The sequence below is a fragment of the Macaca nemestrina genome, chromosome 16, assembly GCF_043159975.1.
Source record: "Macaca nemestrina isolate mMacNem1 chromosome 16, mMacNem.hap1, whole genome shotgun sequence".
In the NCBI taxonomy this organism is placed as follows: Eukaryota; Metazoa; Chordata; class Mammalia; order Primates; family Cercopithecidae; genus Macaca; species Macaca nemestrina.
In genome coordinates, this window is record NC_092140.1 from 38,193,089 (window position 1) to 38,216,325 (window position 23,237).

Below are 23,237 nucleotides of genomic sequence, written 5' to 3' on the forward strand. Positions count from 1 at the left end.
GTAAAAGAGGTTGTATTTTATATAGAAGAGGAGAGACATAGAGAAGTGGGATAGATCATATGCATGTATTTTGCAGGAGAAAAATCAAGACCATTGCAGTGCCAAAGTCCAGAAACTGACTAGATGGAATTAGGAGAATTAGTAAATTCCTTAAGTCTCCCTTGTCTGTAGAATATTGGTACCTGTCTCACAAAATTATGGAAAAGAAATAATTCGTGTAAAACATTTTGCACAATGACTGTAACAAAGAAAGTGCTCACAGGATAACACTTTCTTACTGTCATTAGAATGACAATAAGAAACTATAGTTGTTATTAATAAGTAGTGGTGGCCAAGCATAAAAACACACTGAGGGAGCCATACAAACTGAAGCCACACAATCAATCAGAAACACAGTTAAAGAAGATAAAGGTTAGGTATTAGGTGAGGAATTAGTCAACAGGAAATTGAGAATGAACAGTATCAGGTCAGTGTTGAGGGGAAGGGAAAGGCAGGGAAGTCTGAAGAGTGGTTGAGAACAAAACACAAAGAACTAGTGAAAAGAACGACCTTGAAGCTAAGACATTGCTTGCTCTAGGCTGGTAAAAATCCGTGCTCTCCTTCCTGCCAGGACTGGAGCGGATCAGTGTGTGACCAACCCAGGGCATGCTGGCGGAAGCAGGTGTGCCAACGCATGAGCTGGTAATTAGGTTAAGGGGGAGAATGGGGAATTGCAGTAGAGCCAGATTGTGACAAGAGAGAGGAGTGGAGGAGGTAAGGAGGGAGACTCTTGAGGCAAAAGAATGGCAGGAAGGATATGTGAAACAAGGTCCCAGTTTACATTTACCTAGTGCTTTCTCTTTCTAAGGCCTTAGGTCTGAAAGGGAAGGCCAATCAGAGACAGTATCAGTTTCATAGGCCCCTAGGAGGGCACAGAGCCACTGGCTTGACTTGCCTTTCTCACAATATTAGCTAACTCCTGTGTCTAGTAGTTCAGTTTTAGTAGACTTTCATTTTATTTTTTAAAAGCTTGAGATTTAAAAAAAAACCATTAAAAAATTATACTTGTAGAAATGTTTAGGATTTTTGTCATGCAATATAGTTAAAAGGTTTTCTTTTTTTTTTTTTTTGAGACGGAGTCTGGCTCTGTCACCCAGGCTGGAGTGCAGTGGCGCGATCTCGGCTCACTGCAAGCTCCGCCTCCCGGGTTCACGCCATTCTCCTGCCTCAGCCTCCCGAGTAGCTGGGACTACAGGCGCCCGCCACCTCGCCCGGCTAGTTTTTTGTATTTTTTAGTAGAGACGGGGTTTCACCGAGTTAGCCAGGATGGTCTCGATCTCCTGACCTCGTGATCCGCCCGTCTCGGCCTCCCAAAGTGCTGGGATTACAGGCTTGAGCCACCGCGCCCGGCCGTGAACCAGATTTATTTAAAGATATTATGGCTTTTTTGTTTGTTTTAGTCTAATCCACATGGTTTATATTGGACACTAAGCCTATGTGAGAGCTGGGAGTGGTGCTTGCCTGTGATCCTAGCTACTGGGCTGAGGTGGGAGGATGGTTTGAGCTCAAGAGTGTGAGGCCAGCCTGGGCAACATAGTGGGACCCTGTCCCTAGGGAAAAAAAAAAGCCTATATGAGTAGCAGATTAATATTTATATATGTATTACATATATGCATTAGAAGAGAAGTCCTTTTACTTGTTAAGTTGAGCTAGGCAGTTGGTTGGTTAATATTTTCGTTAAAGCAGGGTATCAGAAAGGATACATTTCCTAAACATTTTAAGCTAACTTTTTGCTAGGCTTTTGGGGTAGGTCCACATCAAGGCCGTTTCTTTCCATATGGGTGCATTAGTGACAGTGGAGACTCTTCGGTTTTTTGACTATATCATACCTTAAAAGTACCTTTAGTGTTAGTGAGAATGTAAAGACACTTGTGAATTGGTTAGAGTTCAAAGTCATCCTAAAGTTTTATAATTTTTCCTCATGTTATTTTATGATTGTTTTGTCTGCACTTGATTTGACAATTTCTCATTTTAGTGAATTAAAAAAATGTATGTATTTTAAAAATTTTATTTGTGTTCCCAGGCTGGACTTGAACCCCTAGGCTCAAGTCATCCTCCTGCCTCAGTCTCCCAGGCAGCTGGGACTACAGGCCTGTCCCACGGCACTTGGCTTGGTGAATTTTTTGTTTTGTGTCCTGTAAGACTTTTTTTTAAACTCCAAATTTATTAGCTTACATATATTTAATTACATAAATATAATTATAATGGTTGTATAGTAAGCACAAATAGGACTGGGGGGACACACAGAGTAGACTTATAAGCACAGGGTTCAACTCAGGACAGAGATGCCTAGGTGTACGGAGTGGGGGCCCCTAGCTAACCATAGCCAGTGGGCTGTGGGCACATGGAACATGCATGTTTTACAGAGGCAGTAGAGAGTGAGGGTTAATTCATCAACTTATTTAGAGGATGGTGGATGAAGGTTCTCCAGTTCTCATTGAGCTGTGTAGTTGGAAAGATAGGATGGGAGGGGGGGAAAATAGATATTTTGATCTTTCTGATCAGTTACATAGAATCTCTACCTTCTCTAACTGAAGAAAGAATCAGAAGCAGATGAAAGAGTAGTCATGTATTTAACTAGGGAAAGCATTTATATATTCATGTTTACATTTTTCCCAGAGAGTACTTCATTTTAAAATTTGAAACAGTAGCTTGGGATTAGAGAGGAATCTAACACCTATAAAAGGTTATATAGGAGTACATTTCCAGTGTAGTTATATAAAGGACTTTACAGATCGTATTTTGAAAGAAAAAAATATACCTTTAGATCAGATCATTATTAGGTCCAGCCTGGGATCATAAACCCTGGGAAAAAGGATGGGGGATTTGTGTGTTCTTGTTAGGTCTTGCTTGTTAGTATCTCCAGACATCCTGTACTAACATGCCAAAATCCACCCCATAAATTCTGTTGGAAAGCGATCTGCTGCCAGTTTGAAGCTGCCTATTGCTTAATAATGTCTAGCAGTTTCTATATGTTTTCTGCAGAAACTGAATAAATATAGCAAGGTAGAATCTTTATTTAATTTTGGATCTGATAACATCTTTTACTTAAAAGTTGGAAGCAATTTTTGCATGCAGCTGTAATTTCATGTGAATCATATTTTTAAATATTGTAGGATAAATCTTATAAGAATTTAAAATGGAACATCTATGCTAACACTTATATTAATCTTTTTCTCAAAGCTTGGAAAGAACCCTATTAAATAGGAGGAGTAGGTATTTTAAATAACATTTCAGAATGTTAGTCTGTCTACTTTCTTTTAATAAATCACAATAGAGGCCAGGCGCCATGGATCACACCTGTAATCCCAGAACTTTGGGAATATAAGGCAGAAAGATCACTAATATATTTTTATTTTTGTTTTCGTAGAGACGGGGTCTTGCTGTGTTACCCAGGCTGGTCTTGAACTCTTGGGCATGGTGGCACACCTGTAGTCCCAGGCTCCCAGGGGGCTGAGGTAGAAAGATTGTTTGAGCCTGGAAGGTGGAGGCTGCAGTGAGCCATGATCATGCCACTGCACTTCAGCCTAAGCAAGAGAGCAAGACTTTGTCTCAATAAATAAATAAATAAATAAAGAAAGAAAGAAAGAAAGAAAGAAAGAAAGAAAGAAAGAAAAAAAGAAAGAAGAGATTTACTACAGGATGGATTATTAGAAATAATTGTATTTTACATAATATTCCTTTTATTTTCATGTTTGCTTCATTTATTATTGGCAATGCCAGGTAACAGGACTCACATATGATTTTTGTTGTTCAATATTATTAAATAAGAATTTTTTTTTTTTTGAGACAGAGATGGCAGTGGCACTATCATGGTTCACTGCAACCTCTGCCTCCCGAGTTCAAGAGATTCTCCCACCTCAGCCTCCTGAGTAGCTGGGATTACAGGCACGCACCACCACGCCTGGCTAATTTTTGTAGTTTTAGTAGAGACGGGGTTTTGCCATGTTGGCCAGTCTGGTCTAGAACACCTGACCTCAAGTGATTCACCCGCCTTGGCCTCCCAAAGTGCTAGGATTACAGATGTGAGCCACCGCGCCCAGCCAAGAATCTTATTAAAATAGAAAATGTTTTCTCTACCTAGTGGAAGTATATATATATATAACTAATAATTAATATTTTTAAGGAGATTGAATAACTTGGTTAAATGTGTCTGAGTGGAACTAACTATTTGGCAGTATTTATGAAGAAGAAAACATGATTTGAAAAATTCAGATTTAAGTTTTAATTGTATAATTTTATTATTGTATTAAAATAAAGGCTATGATATATGAAATATGTTGCTTGTTTGAGGTCCTTTGGAAATTTGAAGCCAGAAACACCTTGTTAAACTAAACATATTAGTTAAACTCTGATGTGCTGCTCAGTGCTTGAGGAAACTTGAAAGCAAGAAAAATACTACGTAAAAATCTTATTTACTACTTATAAAGTAATATAATATAAATTTAATTAATTCAAGAATTATGTATTATGACTGATTTGTGCCAGAAACATTACAAATATGAAGAATAAACCTCACAGAAGCTGACAGGAATTTTAATGCATTTGAAAATGATTTTCTTGAAATTTTGCTTATTTTTGGCAGAAAAGACTAAAACCTACCATTGCCAACATTTTTATAAATGTAATTTTATGGGTTTATTAAACCTGTATTTATTGAGCCCCTACTTTACATCACAGTGACCATAGTTGCCATTCATTTCTTTTAATTATTTTCCTTGTTTTTCTTCGTTATGATGTAGTGTCAGAATTTCCGTTTTCCTCCAGAGGTGTACTTCATTTAGTGTAATAGCAACATTCTTGACACATGTATGTTTCAGATGTTACTGTTGCCTTTTCATTTGCTTTATACTTTCAAAAAAAGCCCTTTAGTGTTAAGTCTTTTGATAGCATCTTTGACATTTATTTAAGTTTTATCACACCCATAAGATACATGCAGATATGTTATCTGGCTTTTTTTCCAGGAAATTACAAATAGAAAGGATGAAATTGGTAACTTTGACCTCTTTTTATAAGTGTATAACACTGTGATCAATACTCTAATTTTCCTCCTTGAGCACCGGTTTGTGACAATATGCAGAGAATATTGCCAACCAGGTAAGCCCACCAGAACCTAAGTACCTGGAGTTTTTATTGAGGCTTCCTTATATAGGCATGATTAATTGAGTCATTAGACATATGGTTGAACTCAATCTTCAGCCCTTTCCACCACCCCAAAGGTCAGGCTGATATCACCTGGTGGCCCAAGCCCCACCTTTAATCACATGGTTGGTCTTTCTAGCTTGGCCATTTTCCATTCTCAGCCCTCTTATTAGCATATATGATCTAGGGCCCACTGTGAGCCCCCTCATTAGCATAAACTATCAAGTATAGTTTGGGGGCCCCATCATGAATTACAAAGATACTCCTATCAATAGGAAGAGTCCAAGGATTTAGAAGTTACCACTCAGGAGCTAGGACAAAGGCCAGCCAGAATCTTATCAAGCGTTCTTCTATTTCCCCCAAAAGTATAGCATGTCTTATTTTATTAGGTGCCTGCAAAATTGAACTATGTACCATTTCTTTACCATATTTGCATTGCAGTGCGCATGAAGAGCTCTTAATTCAGAACTTTTCTCTGCCACTAATTATGTGGTTTGGGTAAATCACTTAACTTGTTTGAGACTCACTTTTCTTGTCCATAAGATGGAACGAATAGTACCTACTTATTAGAGCGAGAAAAAGTGCCTCACAGTGTCTGCACATAAAAGGTGCTCTATAAAATAATAACTATTATTATTATGTGCATCTTTTTCTTGTAATCAATTGCTGTATTTAAGAGTCAGTAGATAATTTTTTTCTGTTATTAAGCGTACATTCTAGGACTGTTTTCATTTAACTCGGCTATTTATAATATAGATATGTAATATTACATATTTTGTCCAATATATGACATACATATTAATATTTATAATACATATTTTGGGTGAGACTCCATCTCTACAAAAAATAAAAAATGTAGCCAGGCATGGTGGTGCAAGCCTGTGGTTCTAGCTACTTGGGAGGCTGAGGTGGGAGGATCCCTGGAGCCCAGGAGTCTGAGGATGTAGTGAGCTATGATTGCACCACTGCATTCCAGCCTGAGTGACAGAACAAGTTCCTGTCTCAAAATAAAAAACTCCAAAAACTTTTGTATGTATATTTATATGTGCTCTATATTATAATTTATATACTTATATACAATGTGTTATATAAATATATTTGTAATGAATATAATATACATTTATAATATACATTAAATATATTCATACAATATGTATTTTATATATGTGTATATATATTAAAAGGAGAGTTTAACCAAAAACCTGATAATATAATTGTTTTGACACTTGGCTGTTTCCTGTGAAGCAAACCAAATAATTACTAGTGTTTAAATTATGGAACTTGAATTAATTTTATATTTTTTGATGACATCTGTAAATTAATTATTTAGTACAAGATGTAATTTTAAGTAAGTACATTTTTTGGACCATATTTTGACTAGTATTGTGTTATTTTTCTTTTGACTGATTTCATTACACCACTTACTTAAGTTTTGACTTTTTTTTTGGTTGCTTACATTTTTAAAGTACATATTCATGTTCATCCTTGCTTCCAAGTAAACTCACTGTTTATTATAGGTGCTTTATAATCAGTTTATAATGCTTGGGATTACTCAGTAAATGTTATTGTCTGCCTAGAAATTGGAAATTAGATTAGCTTTTTGCATCTCCTGTATAGTAAATAAAGATACTATCTTGGAGTTTATGACCAAAAATAACCCTAATTAGTATATGAAAGCTCCATGTATCCAGAAACTGTAGATATATGACATGAACATATCTTGATAAAACTATGAGCGTATATATAAAACTGTGAGCATATCTTTGTAAAACTTGTCATATTGGTTGACAAAGCTAAATTAAGACACTAACTAAAAATGTGGGAATATAACTTAAAACCTTTATTAATGGTAGCAGTAAAAGCAATAATAATGAGAAAATTTTATAGAAAATTTATTTTTATTTCATAGTTTTCTAAGAACCTGCCAACTAATTTCGATGACTAAACATTAATCCACATTCCATTGCATAACCATTCCACAGAAGCTTTTACAAATTGCTGTAAGTAATTTTCAACAAAGAAACTGGTGGAAGTTGAAATATATGGTATTAAATCATAAAAGGCTTCAATTCCTGATATATGAGTGATATGGAGGAGTGAAGTAATTTTCTGGATCACAGGAGAGAAGATAACAATTTTAGGTGTGGTGACATAGACATGTCATATGAGAGTCTTTTTTTCTCTTTTTAAAGTGTTTCCAGCTTTTGGTGTGGCCTGTTGTGATGAGGAAGCCTGAGGCGGCCATCAGGGGATAGCGTCTCGGGGGCCTAGGCCTCTTGCTCAATGTCTTCAGCCAGAGCAAATGGTTTTATTTGATTTATGTGCTGGTATTATCTGAAAGACATCTTTCGAAAAAAAAATTCCCTGAGTTCCAGAACCAGGCTGTTTTGGAAACCACTGGCCTAACAGAATGTTTAAGTATTTTTGACATAAGCTGAGCAGCGGAAAATGATACTGGAACATAAGTAGTGGCAGGGGAGAGAGACAGTTCACATAGCAGGGGAAGATTAATTTTCTCTCCACACACCACAGTGAAAAATGAGAAGAACGTAATACAGTTGTTTCATGCTACCCATATGCTATTTTCTGGAATTATGCTGCACTTTAAAAAATTTAGGTAAAATTCTTATAGAGTGAAGTATTTTAAATAAAGGAGACGATTCCATAGCTTTTAGAACATTCGTAATGTTGTGCAAGCATCACATCTATTTAGTTCCAGAACATTTTCATCACTGTGTTGTACTTTTAAATTTATTTATGGGGTTTATTTGTGCTGTGCTTCTTTCTAAAAAAAGCTTGGGAGTGGCTTCTCGTTAAGGCTATTAATAAAATAGAAATGGAAGATCAGAACCAAGGAAAGGAGAAAGAAGCTAACATGAAATCAACATGTGTTAATGTAGTTTGTATTCAACATCAGGTTTGACGCTTAAGCTTTCCAGCAGCAGAGCATAAAGGTACATCTGATAAGTTATCCAAGAGCAGAGAATAATTCCAGCTCCTCAGTGGAAACAGGTTTTCTTGACACTGAATTCTAAATGAAATTTCAACTGGGACTTGATGTGACATTGAACGACTGCAGTTTCACAGTGTATACTGAAGAGTTTGTAATATGACTTTTTCTGTAATAACCTTCAATAAAACCAGATTTTAGAGACAGAAAAACTATAAATATTTGACCTCTACTAGCTTCATCTCAAATTAGTCCATATAATTTTTTTTTTAACAAACAGGAAAAGTGTGAGATTGCGAGGAAGCCCTTAAGAATGTCCCATCAGCAGGAATTGTGGTGGCCAAGGCAGCACCCTCAGCAGGACCTGAGGGGGTGGGACCAGGTTGTGCCAGGGATATGTTTTGAAGTTAAGGGTGGAATATTATAGATTGAAGGCTAAAATCTTTTTATATATTAGGCAATGAAGTGTAGGTGTTACAAAATAAAAGCCTCACTGTGCACAAAGATGTACAACTGCTGCACGTGGTTACAGGAGTTACTTTTAGTCAATGGACTTGGTGGGTGACAAATGTAGATATAATTGGAGGATATTTATAGGCAGAAAGTATTTAGTAGATTTGGTAAATTTATATCAATGGTAGAAGTATGGAAGGATTAAGGTAGATTTTTATTTGTTCTATACTCCTACTTTCAAGTTGCTGTTCCTAAAGATTTTGGTAATTTGGAGTGCAACTATCAGTTTATGCGAGTTCCAGTTTCATTACATACTTGTAAGCCCTAGGTGTAATCATTAACACTGTTTTTCTAATATAAATGCTGAAAAGGATTCTTATTGTTACTTATATTTTCATAGATGAGGATACTGAAGGCTGTGATGCTGTAGAAACATCAGATCATAAGCTGATGGACATGCACAGTGTGTGTGTATGTGTATACAGGCCACTGACCGGTACTGTGTGTGTGTGTATATATATATGTATATTATGTACACACACACACACACACACACACACATGTATATATAGTATATATATAAACAGTACTGGTCAGTGGCCTGTTCGGACCTGGGTGGCACAGCAGGAGGTGAGCAGCAGGTGAGGTAGCAAACTTTTATCTGTAGGTACTGCCACTCCCTGTCTCTCACATTACTGCCTGAGCTCCACCTCCTGTCAGATCAGCAGCAGCATTAGATTCTCATAGGAGCAAGAACCCTATTGGGAACTGTGTGTGCGAGGGATCTAAGTTGCAGGCTCCTTATGAAAATCTAATGCTTGATGATCTGTCACTGTCTCCCATCACCCCTAGATAGGGCTGTCTAGTTGAAAAAAAACCAGCTCAGGGTTCCCACTGATTCTATATTATGGTGGGTTGTATTATTATTTCATTATATATTAAAATGTAATAATAATAATAGAAATAAAGTGCACAATAAATGTAATGCTCTTGGATCATCCCAAAACCAGTCCACAGAAAAACTATCTTCCATGACACCTCTTCCTGGTGCCAAAAAGGCTGGGGACTGCTGTTCTACAGTGACTACTTTAATCACTCTTGTATTCCTGCTGTCTCCTACAGGGTCTTGATTGGAGTAAATGCTTAATAAAAGTTTATGGAATGAATGAACAAATGAATGAGCTGGGACAGAGGTCTCTTTCTTTCAAGTTGGATGCAGTGTATACATTGCATTTATGTGAGAATTTGTTTCCCATGTTTTAAAAAACACTTTATGGGGAGGCCAAGGTGGGCGGATCACCTGAGGTCGGGAGTTTGACACCAACCTGACCAACATGGAGAAACCCTGTCTCTACTAAAAATACAAAAAATCAGCCAGACGTGGTGGTGCATGCCTGTAATCCCAGCTACTTGGGAGGCTGAGGTGGGATAATCGCTGGAACCCGTTAGGTGGAGGTTTCAGTGAGCCAAGATCGCGCCATTGCACTCCAGCCTGGGTAACAAGCGTGAAACTCCGTCTCAAAACAACAACAACGACAACAACAACAACAACCACAGCATCAACAAAAACCCACTTTATGCTCTATAGTGAACACATTAATTAAAATGAGTATTTTATATGGTGTTTGGTTAAAGAGATGAATGGCTAAAAAATCTAAGCTCTAAAGCATGTGAAATGAGTAGACTTATTGAAAAAGAAACTTACTGAAAAAGAAACAAAATATTTTGGTAATGAGAAGGTAAATTAATATATACAAATAGGCAGTTTTCTGTAATTGATCTAATATACTTCCCCAGGTCATGTTTAGTAAATAATAAACTTCAGCAACCGCTTCTTTAAAAATGAATGAAAGAAGTCTTTGAAATTCTAGCAGATTATGTGAAATTTTATAAAAGCTGTTTCAGTTATTGCCTCCTAAAATGTGACAGTGACACTCATAGCACAGCTTTTGAAATTCACATACACAAAGGGGAGAATCATGTATATGCATTCACATATTTTAATTATATATGTATATAATTATATACATATCAGATTATAATTATATATCAATCACACTTACATTACCTAATTTTAACACGTATAATACTAACATGTTGTGTACAGTAATCCCCCCATGTCCTCATGGATACGCTCTAGGACCCCCAGTGGATGCCTAAAACTGCAATATTATTGAATATTATTGAAGCATATGTGTGTGTATACATATATACACACACACTATATATATATTGAACCATATATGTGTATACACACACACAATTTCTTTTCCTATACATACATACCTATGATGAAGTTTATGTTAGGCACAGTAAGAGATTAACAATAACAACTAATGATAACATTGAACAATTGTAACAGTATACTGTAATAAAAGATAGGTGACTGTGGTCTCGCTCTCAAAATATCTTATTGTATGCGATATTTTTAGACCATGCTTGACTGCAGGTAACTGAAACCTGAAAGTGAAACTGCACATAAGTGTAGACTACTGTAACACAGTCTTTAAACTTAAAGTGCCCTCCCTGCCTCACACACACACACACACACACAGACACACACACGCACGCACATACACACACGGAGTTTTAATGTACATAGCTTTTTGTTTTTTTTTTTGAGATGGAGTCTTGCTTTGTTGCCTAGGCTGCTGGAATGCAGTGGTGTGATCTCGGCTCATTGCAGCCTCTGCTTCTTGGGTTCAAGCTATTCTCCTGCCTCAGCCTCCCGAGTAACTGGGATTACAGGCACATGCCACCATGCGTGGCTACTGTTTTGTATTTTTGGTAGAGACTGTTTCACCATGTTGGCCAGGCTGGTTTTGAACTCCTGACCTCAAGTGATCCATCTGTCTTGGCCTCCCAAAGTGCTGGGATTATAGGCATGAGCCATCATGCCCAGCCAAACGTACATAGTTTTAATGTGTATTTTTAACATTCTGTAGTCCTTTAGGAGTAGATTGCCAGTGGTTCTGTGGTGTCCTATCATTTGATGATTCCAAATAAATGAACTCTGATACATTTTATATTGTTTTGTGTGGATACATAAACAATATAAATTGAATGTTGCATTAGTTAGGGGTTATTGTAGGGAACTGATACCACTCTGGTTTTTTGAATCAGAAGAGATTTATTCCAAGCAATTACAAAATTGATGGAAGAGCTTGAAGAGTGGTAAAATTAGGGGCTGGCATTAGTTGCTAGCATTTGTTGTTTCACCACTGAAGTTGTTATGAAGAGTTCTGGAAGATTCTGTGTGGAAAGCGAAAGGGAATGAACTTCCATGTCTCAAGTGGAGAGGATTCCAGGTGGCAGAGCAGGGACCTTTTCAGATACGTTTGAAAAGGAAAGGCCAGTGCTAGCCAGGCAGACACCAGACCCAGGATTGTACCAGGCATGTGTGTGTGTATGTATTGTCTCGAACTCCCAACCTCAGGTGATCCGCCCATCTCGGCCTCCCAAAGTGCTGGGATTACAGGCGTGAGCCACCATGCCCAGCTGTGTGTATGTGTTGTGTATGTGCACACACGTGTGTGTGCATGTATATCCTGGAGAAAGTTATTTAAGGTCTTTGTTCTTAAGGAAGTTTCTTTGGAGGTGGCAAGATTACAGGTAAGAAGCAATAGAAGTAGAAATTGAAATCCAGAAGGAACTTTAGAAATAGTCAACTCTCATTCCCTGTCTTCACAGATGAAATAACTATCACAGGAGTGTGATGATTTTTCTCGAGGTCACATAATAGAGGCCTGGGCTGAGAACAGTGTATGTGCAGAGAATCTTTCTGGACCTTACCAACTGGCCGTGACATTATAAAAGATCATTTATTTAGACAATAAGATCAATAGTATAGTGAGTTTCTGCAAAAATAGTCATAGTAACTTGATCTGATTATAAAAATACAAACACAACAAGGTTTGTTTCTGATTTAAGACTATGAAGTGTCCAGAGGTGTATAGATTGTTTACAGATTAAGTGCTACTAAATTGGGTGCCGTTTTTATCCTGCAATAAAGATGTGAGTCTGCAATTTACCTCTATTTCATTGATTCTTAAATGCACATTTTGTTTCCACCTTTTAATATAGCCACAGTCTGAATGTGTCTTAGAATGTATGGCTCCCTGGATTTGGTAAAAAACAGTAATTGTTGGCTCATGCCTGTAATCCCAGCATTTTGGGAGGCCGAGGCAGCCGGATCACTTGAGGTCAGGAGTTCGAGACCAGCCTGGCCAAGATAATGAGACCCCATTCCTACTAAGAATACAAAAATTAGCCAGATGTGGTGGTGTGCGCCTGTAATTCTAGCTACTCAGGAGGCTGAGGCAGGAGAATCACTTGAACCCAGGAGGCAGAGGTTGCAGTGAGCCGAGATCACGCCACTGCACTCCGGCCTGGGTGACAGAGCAAGACTCCATCTAAAAAAAAAACAAACAAACAGTAATTGTAGGAGAGTCTACTGAAGTGGTTCTCATAGGAACTGTAACTTAAAGTTATCTGAAATAACTTTTTAAAAACAAAAATGTCCAGGCTGTGACTCAGGCTTGTTGAATCGGCAATCATCAGATTATGAATGTGATAGTAAAGTGTTTTCCAGCAATATTTCACAACTTTTCATCTGCTTACTTTTTTTAGGGAGTAGTGTGAATGGTAAATTCTGTCTAGACTTGAAACATTTTCTGTCTTAAATCAATGTGTGTCACATGTTGGTAAATTGTAAGCTTTGCCAATACGAATTTTTTTCTTTCCTTTTATACCAGCAACAGATAACAAATTAGATGAAACTAATATTACCACTGTTACATTTTACTCCTGGTGAGATTGTTGGTTTTAGTGCTCTAGGACCTTATTTTATAGAAGATTTTATAGTTTAGAAAGTATTTTGCATATACGATCTCAGTGGATTCTTAGAGTGGTTTCTGAGGAAAATACAACAACAGATAATGTAATATTTTTGGTGCAAATGAGAAAATAATGTGCTCAAGGTCTATAGCTAATTCATATTTGAGTATCTACAACAAGCCCAGTATGTCATGTAGACAAGGAAATGTGCTATTCTAGATATTTTAAGACTAATTATTCAATAATCACTTGAGTATTTTTGAGAATAGTTCCATGCACTGTTCTATGTGTTGTATGGAATAGAGTGATGTACAGTATATACACATAGATTATTTAAATTTCTGTTAATATGTAAAACAAAGAAATAGCAGTTACTTGTGTGATTATCTTCTCTGGTGTCTGCATGATATTATGAGAAAATTCCAGTTTCAGTGTAGTATGAGGAAAAAGCATGGGCTTTAGGGTTCATCTCATCCTGGGGCTAACACTTAACTCTTCCAGTGGTTAAGTGTCTGTGACCTTGGGCGAGTGACTTTTTTGGGGGGTGTTATTTGGAAAATTGAGATGAATGTGTCTATTCATATAGATTTTATGAGGGTAAATGAGGTAATGTGCATAAAATGCCTAGAAAACTGGCTGGCCCATAGTAAGCAATTAATAAATGATAGCCATTAATATCATTTTTTCCAATATTGAAATAAAAAGTAGAGAAATATAGACCCATGAGTCATGATAAATTTATATTACAAAATAAAATATTAACACACCACCAACACAGAAGTTGAAATACAGGTTTATGAACAAACATCCAGACTGCAGTGATAAATGATCAACCCCAGAGCCAGGGGTATTTTCTTTTATTTATTCGTTGTCCTTTGAGTTGTTTTGTAAGTCTTAAGGTAGATTACAGAAAAGCTGGAGAATGTACCATATTTGTTTTAAATCCAGGATTCCAGATTTCATCAGGGTGTGCAGTAACACAAAAAGACATGAAACATGAACAACAATGTCTTATTTATAATGTGAAATTATTAAACTTTTGATCAACTTGTTTTTTCCATTCCCTTGGACTCTATTATTATCTTATCTAGATTATGATCACAGCATTTAATTTTTTACTAAAGCGTTAGAGGCCAGGCAGCCCTTTGGGAGGCCAAAGAGGGGCGATTGCTCAAAGCCGGGAGTTTTGAGATCAGTCTGGAGAGCAAAACAAGACTCTACAAAAATACCTAAATGAACCGAGCATGGTGGTGAGTGCCTGTAGTCCCAGCTATTCAGGAGGCTGAGGTGGAAGGATCTCTTGAGCTCAGGAGTTCAAAGTTGTAGTGAGCTATGATGACACCACTGCACTCCCGCTTTGGCAACAGAACAAGACTTTATCTTAAAAAAGAAAAAAGAAGAATTGTATCATTTGCTTCCTACAGGTACATTTTTCTGCCTTTTCCTCCACAACTCAATATATGTTCTTTAGCTTTTGGGTATGTCCAATAATAGCAGTTATTTTGCCTTTGTCCTCTGTTACCCTAGCATTTACAGCTTTTTTTTTTTCCCCCCAGATGCTTATATTTTTCTACTATCTGCTTATAAAATGCTTTAAGAAGACTGTGAAAGTTATCCTGTTGTCACATCTGTATCTTTTTCTGATTCCCAGTACTTGGATTTCAAAGTAGCTGGTAGTCCTAAGTGCTTGGCAAGGTAGATGGAAGACCATGTTAAACATTCGTCTTGGCTTTTCCTGATCTCCGCAGTTGCGATAGCTGTGATTCTGAGTAGGGATGGCAGATATAGGACAGTGTTCTCAGGGGAATCTGTTGTCCCTTTAAGGTGAAGGAAAGCAATGTTGACTGGAAAAAGCCTCTCTGTTAGTTTGGATTGACATTCTTCCTTTTTCCCTCTTTGAGAATCATGGATGTAGAGAGAGGGAAGATGGAACACCCCCTCCGACTGCTGCGTCAGCTGTAGCTTCTGCTTTAGAAGGGTGCCTGGAAGGCAGTGTTTGATAGGTCTATTATTCTCTGCTAGGGAATCCCAGCCCCCCTGTATATTCCAGACATGTTATGATGAGAACCCATCCAACAGTTTCCCTGATCTTACCCACACTTGGCAGTGTGCTTTGATTTAGATATAATTAAATTTTTGCATTATTTAATGCTATATTGAGTACTTGCAGAGGATTATAACAAAAATATTCAAACACTTGAAATGAGATATCTGGTCAGTCTAGGTACTTTTGTGTTTCTGATTCTTATTTTATGTTCCTTTAGAAACTCTGTGACAAATCTTGCCTTTTCATTCTTGATAGCTAACCTCTACAGGGAAAAAGGTAGTTACACAGTTATTTGTCAGTGACATGTCCTAGCCGCTATTGGCCCGTTCACTTTTGCATCTGGCTGCATCCAGCTGGGCACCTCTAAACTGAGGTAACTAATTACTTGCCTAAGCCCAGAGGAGCTACAATAAACTTCATAAAATAAACAGAGCAATGATGCATGTAGCAGTTTATCACCTCTGGTGCCTTTCTTCACGTTAAGTGGTGATTCTGTTTTTAGCATAGACTAGGCAGAGAGAAGAGGCACAGACAGGACATGGAGTTTGGACAGTTTCTGGTTTTTTTTTTTTGCTCTGTTACTCGGGGACCCTTCCCTTCCCTTCCCGTTCCTCTTCCCCTTCCTCTTCCCCTTCCTCTTCCCCTCCCCCCCATCCCCTCGACCTAGTGTCACTCTGTTGCCACACTGGAGTGCAGTGGCGCGATCTTGGCTCACTGCAACCTCTGCCTCCTGGGTTCAAGTGATTTTCCTGCCTCAGCCTCCCAAGTAGCTGGGATTACAGGTGCATACCACCACGCCCAGCTAATTTTTGTATTTTTAGTAGAGACGGAGTTTCACCATGTTGACCAAGATGGTCTCAATCTCTTGACCTAGTGATCTGCCCGCCTTGGCCTCCCAAAATGTTTTTTTCCCCTACCAAATCATTCACACTCAAATTTAAATTTAAATGTTAGTTTTAGATTATTTGATTCCAGAACCAAATTTAAGTGATTTTTAGTTTGTTTTCTATTTTGGGATATTCATTGCATTGTTTTATTTCATTATTGTTGATTATTAGAATCTTAAAAATAATCATCTTAATAAACCTCACTAATGCTTATTGAGAACTGGTTATTTGCTAGATTCTCATCTGAACACTTAAAAAATTTTAGTTTTAAAATGATTCTTTGGTAAGTTTTGTTATTAGCCCTATTTCACAGATGAAGAAACTGAGGTTTTAAGAGGTTAACTGTAAAAGAGGATTTGCCAGAAACTAACTAAATACCACTCCCTCCTTTTTGAGACATAACATTTTTCTTTTGAGGTTACCCTATACTATTGAGGAAGTTAAAAAGAGTACATACATAGTATATATTATGGTGTTTATAAATTGCCCAAATGTTTTCTGAAACCATTATTTGAGTAGCTCTGAAATGGAAATTATGATTACTCGTTGTTAATTAATTAAGTGCTTTAAGCTTAGTTCTCTTCAGCACATGAATTGAGTATAAACATTGAGTACAGCTACACCACACCATTGGATACAAAGAAGTGTTACAGAGTCTAATTTGTCTTCTTAGAGGGAAAACAGACATGTATACAATTAAGTTGTATTGTGAATCAGACTGTGATGGTTGCTGTAATTCGGAGTTGAGGAACTGTAATGGGAACAGAGAGAATGAAGTTACTGATTTTACTGGCAGGATTGGGGAAGGCTGAAGCATTGTCATTCTGTTTGTGAGTTAACTGATCCTGTTAGATCCTGCAGTTTTAAATTGGTTCAAATTTTTATGACTTCTTAGTTTTCCAACTCTATAGGTACTATATGCAATCTATACATGTGGTGCATAGACATTCCTGGGCTATGGAAGATAAGAAATCCTATTTTTAGATTTTAAAAGTAATCTTTTTAGAGATACTAAAAATATAGTGCTTTTAAGTTACTTATGGGGGAAAACTCTTTGAATTTTGTTTGGTAAAAATGCAATTTCCTTTTTAATTTTTCGAGATTGATTAGATGTTTGACAAGGATACACATAATAATTGGGTTTCTTTTTTTTGGTTCCTACTCTAGAAGATACGGTTTCCAGATGAGTCCCTTAAATTAGAAAGCTGCTTACATTGTATACATTTTACAAGTTTTTTATAGAATTCTATAGTTTCATTTATTTCAAAGGCACTAATCATGTCTTGTTCCCCCCACCCCCTCCATTTTTTTTTTTTTTTTTTAAAGACAGAGTCTCACACTGTTGCCCAGGCTGGAGTGCCGTGGCACGATCTCGGCTCACTGCAACCTCCGCCTCCTAGGTTAAAGCAATTCTCCTGCCTCAGCCTCCCAAGTGGCTGGGATTACAGGTGCCTGCCACCACGCCTGGCTAATTTTTTTGTATTTTTAGTAGAGACGGTGTTTCACTGTGTTGGCCAGGCTAGTCTCAAACTACTGACCTCATAATCTGCCTGCCTCAGCCTCCCAAAGTGTTGGGATTACACGTGTGAATCACTGCACCTGGCCTGTCCTCTTTTTAAGAAAAAATCACATAGCATTTAGTACAGCACCAGCCTGAAAGAAGGTAAATGTTCACTGAATGTTTGTAAATTAATATTAAAATATGGTGATGGTCTGGTGCAGTGGCTCACCTTTGTAATCCCAGCGGTTTGGGAGGCTGAGGCAGGAGAATCTCTTGAGGCCAGGAGTTTGAAACCAGCCTGGACAACATAGCGAGACCCTGTCTCTACAGAAAAAAATAAAACAAACTAGCTGGGTGTGGTGGTACATGCCTGTAGCCCTATCTACTTGGGGGGCTAACCTGGGGGAAATCCCTTGAGCCTAGTAGTTCAAGGTTACAATGAGCCATGATCACACCACTGCATGCCAGCCTGGGCAACACAGTGAGACCCTATCTGTATAATTTTTTTTTAATAGTAAGAATAAATATGGTGATAAAAACATAGAGCCCTTAACAATTGGTTCCCTCTTCAATATGTATTCCTTCATGTTCAGTCTAGTCTTGATGTCCTTCACAACTCAGGTTTTTTTCCTTCTAAAATTTAACTGTGTCAATTACTTCACTGCTTAAAACTCTCCTCTGTTTTCTCTTTGCTTGAAGGATAAAGTCCAGTTTTGTGCCTGGCTTGCTGCCCACTTCATGATATAATCTGGTCTAGCTTAACCTCAGACTTCTGCAGGGTTCTGCTCCCCCTTTGAAGAGTTAGCCATTTCATTTTATACAATCCACCCCTAGTGGAAACACCCTTCTTCTCCTCCTTCTCCTTCTTCCTCTTCCTTCCTCCTTCCTCCTCCTCCTCCTTCTTCCTCTTTCTTCTTTCTTCTCCTCCTCCTCCAATTATAACACTTAACGCATTATTCTGTTTGTTGACTTCTATGTCTGTTTGGAATTACGTAAAGGTGGGATTTCTGCCTTCATGTATTTATAGTATTCGTCTTTTTAATGACCAGTGCCTGACACATAGTGTATCAAAAAATGCTTGTCCAATGATTGTGTTCTGTCCTCAGAGTCCTGCAAAATTATTATGCTCATTAAGTGTACAAGAATCTTTTCATAAAAGGTACTGTTTATAGTCAGATGTTAATGAAACATTTCTTATATTTTAAGTTGTTTGGAATATTGCATGTATACCAGTTAATTTTCTTTTCTTTCTTTTTTTTTTTTTTTTGAGATGGAGTCTCACTCTGTCGCACAGGCTGGAGTGCAGTGGCGTGCAACCTGCAACCTCCGCCTCCCGGGTTCAAGTGATTCTCCTGCCTCAGCCTCCTGAGTAGCTGGGATTACAGGCGCGCGCCACCAATGCCTGGCTAATTTTTGTATTTTTTTTTTTTTTTTTGAGACGGAGTCTCGCTCTGTCGCCCGGGCTGGAGTGCAGTGGCCAGATCTCAGCTCACTGCAAGCTCCGCCTCCCGGGTTTACGCCATTCTCCGGCCTCAGCCTCCCGAGTAGCTGGGACTACAGGCGCCCGCCACCTCGCCTGGCTAATTTTTTTGTATATTTAGTAGAGACGGGGTTTCACCGTGTTAGCCAGGATGGTCTCGATCTCCTGACCTTGTGATCCGCCTTCTCGGCCTCCCAAAGTGCTGGGATTACAGGCTTGAGCCACCGCGCCCGGCCAATATTTGTATTTTTTTTTAGTAGAGACGGGGTTTTACCATCCAGACTGCGCCACTGTACTCCAGCCTGGGTGACAGAGTGAGACTGTCTCAAAACAACAATGACAACAACAAAAACCTTGCCAATTTTTCTAAACATTGGGTACAACAAAACTAGTAATTGAAATAAAGAAGCATAGATTGAGGAATATAGTCTAAGCAAGAATAAGTGAGTTATTTGGCTATTTATATGAAGATTTGAACATAGTGGTTTACAATTTCCATTAAATACTCTGGATAGCAAACAGTCTTATTGTTTTGTGTGATTAATACAGTATCTCTGAGTGAACATGCGATTTGCATTGGAGAAAGAACACAAGTTTAAAAGAACAAGCATATTATTAGGCTTACTGAATAGTAAGCAGCGTATTCAGGCAGATGATAAAATATTACATTTAAATTGTGAAAAGTAAAAATTATGAATTTTATCACAGCACTTGGCCTTAAATGAATCAAAATCAACATAAATAGAATAAAAAAACTTTATATACGAAGTGTAAAGAAATTTAGATGTGGCAAATTTTACTTAAAGTTGCCATCAATAAACTGGAATTACCTCTTGGATGAGGAACAAGGCAGTTTTTTGGGAGATTTTGTCTATGGCAAACACGTTTATAGAACTTCTAAAGGGAAGCATTAATAGTGATGTTGCTTGAGCTTATCTTCAGCTGCAGAAGCTAAGCTCTTTGCTCTCAAAATATATGGTCCACATAATACTGTACAAAATATTTGGCACTAAAATAATGTCGCTTTCCACTTAAATTACCTTAAACAGGAAATACTTTTATCTCCTCTCATATCAAAATATTTGGCACTAAAATCATGTAGCTTTCCACTTAAATTACCTTAAACAGAAAATACTTTTATCTCATATCATATGCCCTTTTGACTACATAGATACGTATCTGTAGGAAACTATTTCTGAATTTTCTAAAATGCGAATCTAAGAGACTTGTAGCCTGTTTATCTATAGACAATGTGGTCGACATTAATCTGCTTTAAAAAATAAGTGAAGAGACACACCATGTTTCTGCATGAAAATTCTTAATATTATAAAAGTTTTCCATAATATTTTACTATTTATAACTTGAATTCTCAGTGTGTTATGGCCTTGCATGGGCTCTTCCTTTTAGATCTATCATTGTTATAGAATGTAGCCACAGGTTTGCTGGCTAGACTTTCTAAAACTGACTTCCAAGTGCTTTAGAGGATATTGATTGGATTTGCCCCTTTTTATACATCTAGGATAGAGCTCTTCTGTTTTTTTCTATCCTTAGGCATTTACAAGTGACAGGGCTTTTGTTAAGGTGGGTATTTCAAGAGCAGCTAATATTGAAAGGCATATTAATGAAATGTTTCTAGAGAAAATTGAACCATAAGCATTGCTCAAGTGAAACATTTGGAATTGTTTTTAGCATAGAGATGCTTATTTGCTTTATTGTTTTTATCAGTTGTAAGTTTCTAGGAGTTACTAGGAAATGTAATTAACGGTATATGAACAAGAGTAGTATGCTTCAAGAGGGAAGCTTGACTAGAAGAATGCAACAGGTGGAAGTTGTCTTTTGAAAGAACAGTTTACCATATCAATTATTGGATATAGCAGAATGAGGAAAAGATGTTTATGACATTGGAAAATTGTAGTGTGATGGGAGAATCTGAAGATTTTATTTTTGCCATATTTGTGTAGCTTTTTGAGTATTTTCTTGGCTAAGAACATTTTCCTCAATTGTAAGAATTGCAGATCTAAAGGATTTTAAAAAACAGGTTCTTAGTAATACCAGGCAAAACTCTGTACTCTTTTGACAGACCTCTGCCAGCCACCAGAAAGAGTTAATGCATCTTCAAATAGTTCACAGTGAATAGCAGCGACTTCTCACTGGGAAGGTCAGGGCACTTAACAGCTTGCTCTGTTTTATAGAGGAATTAGCTGCTACTGGTGAGTTAGCTTTTCTCTGAGAGTCAGTTATCCACTGGAGAGCTGCCAAACTTTTAAAGATATCAGCTACTTCTTAGTGTCCCAAATCTCAAAAACTGTATATCGGTGTATTGTAGAGGGGCCAGAAATAGCTCCATTCTCTTAAAAAAAAAAATGTTTATAATGAGACTAGCACTTCAAGGAATTTAACGGAATAATTTTGCTACTCCTCTGTTCATACTGTGGACAACTAAAGTAGATTTAAAAAACCTTTTTGTTTTAGAATAAGTTCAGACTTACAGAAACATTGAAAGAATAATATAAAAACTCTTACTCCCTTGATTCACATTTTACATTTATTAACATTTTTACAAAATTTGCCTTATAATTCTCTCAGAATCTAGTTCTCCTTGTTACTGTAATTTTTTTTGAACAATTTAAAAATAAGTTGCAGACATGCTGCTGCACTGCCCCCTTAATGTTTCGTTGGATTTTTCCTGAAAACAAGGACACCGTTAGATAACCACCGTGCTGCCATAAAAATTGGGAAATAAATACCAAACTGTTGTTATCATTTAATCCACAGACCCCATTCAGATTTCACCAGTAATACCCCTTTAGGCCTAGGATCTGTATCTAATCCATATGTTTATGTTTAAGTCTCTCCTAATCTGGAGTTTTCCTAATCTTTTCTACTCTCTCATTACCTTGACATTTTTGAAGAGCACCAGTTATTTTTGAACAGGCATTTTTAGGATATTTCTCATTTTGGGTTTGGCTAATGTTTTTTCATGGTTAGATACAAATTATGCGTTTTTGGGAGGAATATCACAGAAGTGTGTTCCTATCAGTGCATTTTAGCAGGAGGCATGAGATGTCAATTTGTCCCATTACTGGTGATACTAACTTTTATCACTTGATTAAGATGGTGTCTTCCAAGTTTCTCTAATGTAAGATGAAGAAGAATTTTTCACTTGTCAATTAATAATAAGGATTCTGTAGGGAGATGCTTTTTATGAAACATTTTACCCATTAGTGTCCATTGATGATTCTTGCCCAAATCCATTATTACTATGATGGTTGTGAAATGGTTTTGTTTTTTCTTAAGGCGGAGTCTCACTGTTACCCAGGCTGGAGTGCAGTGGTGCAATCATGGCTCATTGCAGCCTCAGCCTCCTCGGGCTCAGGTGATCCTCCCACCTCAACCTCCTGAGTAGCTGGGACTACAGGCGTGCACCACTACAACTGCTTAATTTTTGTATTTTTTATAGAGTTAGGGTTTCACCATGTTGTCCAGGTTAGTCTTGAACTCCTGAGCTTAAGTGATCTGCCTGCCTTGGCCTCTCAAAGTGCTGGGATTACAGGTGTGAGCCACTGCACCCAGCCTGAAATGGTAGTTTTTGATTCCACCATTCCTTCTTCATGAACTAGTTGGCATTTGTGTTAGTCTGTTTTCATACTCCTATGAAGAAATACCCGAGACTGGGGTAATTTATAAAGAAAAAAAGGTTTAATGGACTTACAGTTCCATATGGCTGGGGAGGCCTCATAATCATGGGTAACGGAAGGTAGGAGCGAAGGCACATCTTACATGGTGGCAGGCAAGAGAGCATGTGCAGGGGAAGTGCCCTTTAAAAAATCATCAGATCTTGTGAGACTTATTCCCTATCATGAGAACAGCATGGGAAAACCTGCCCCCATGATTCAATTGCC

At 37.6% G+C, this 23,237-nt stretch overlaps 1 protein-coding gene and 1 long non-coding RNA gene across 7 annotated transcripts in view; one reads left to right on the forward strand and one right to left on the reverse strand.

Annotated features, from left to right (window-relative positions):
• Nucleotides 1-23,237, forward strand: part of LOC105481744 (TBC1 domain family member 4) — a 207,971-nt gene that overhangs the window by 25,025 nt on the left and 159,709 nt on the right. The window lies entirely within an intron of this gene.
• The window catches only part of LOC112426648 (uncharacterized), a 29,202-nt gene that overhangs the window by 2,673 nt on the left and 3,292 nt on the right, over nt 1-23,237 (reverse strand). The window contains exon 3 of one of the 2 annotated variants that reach the window (XR_011614722.1): nt 23,054-23,153. The exons of the other annotated variant lie outside the window; for it this stretch is intronic. This is a non-coding gene — a long non-coding RNA (uncharacterized lncRNA). Of the gene's footprint in view, nt 1-23,053; nt 23,154-23,237 lie in introns of those variants that run through there. 2 annotated transcript variants of the gene reach the window in all.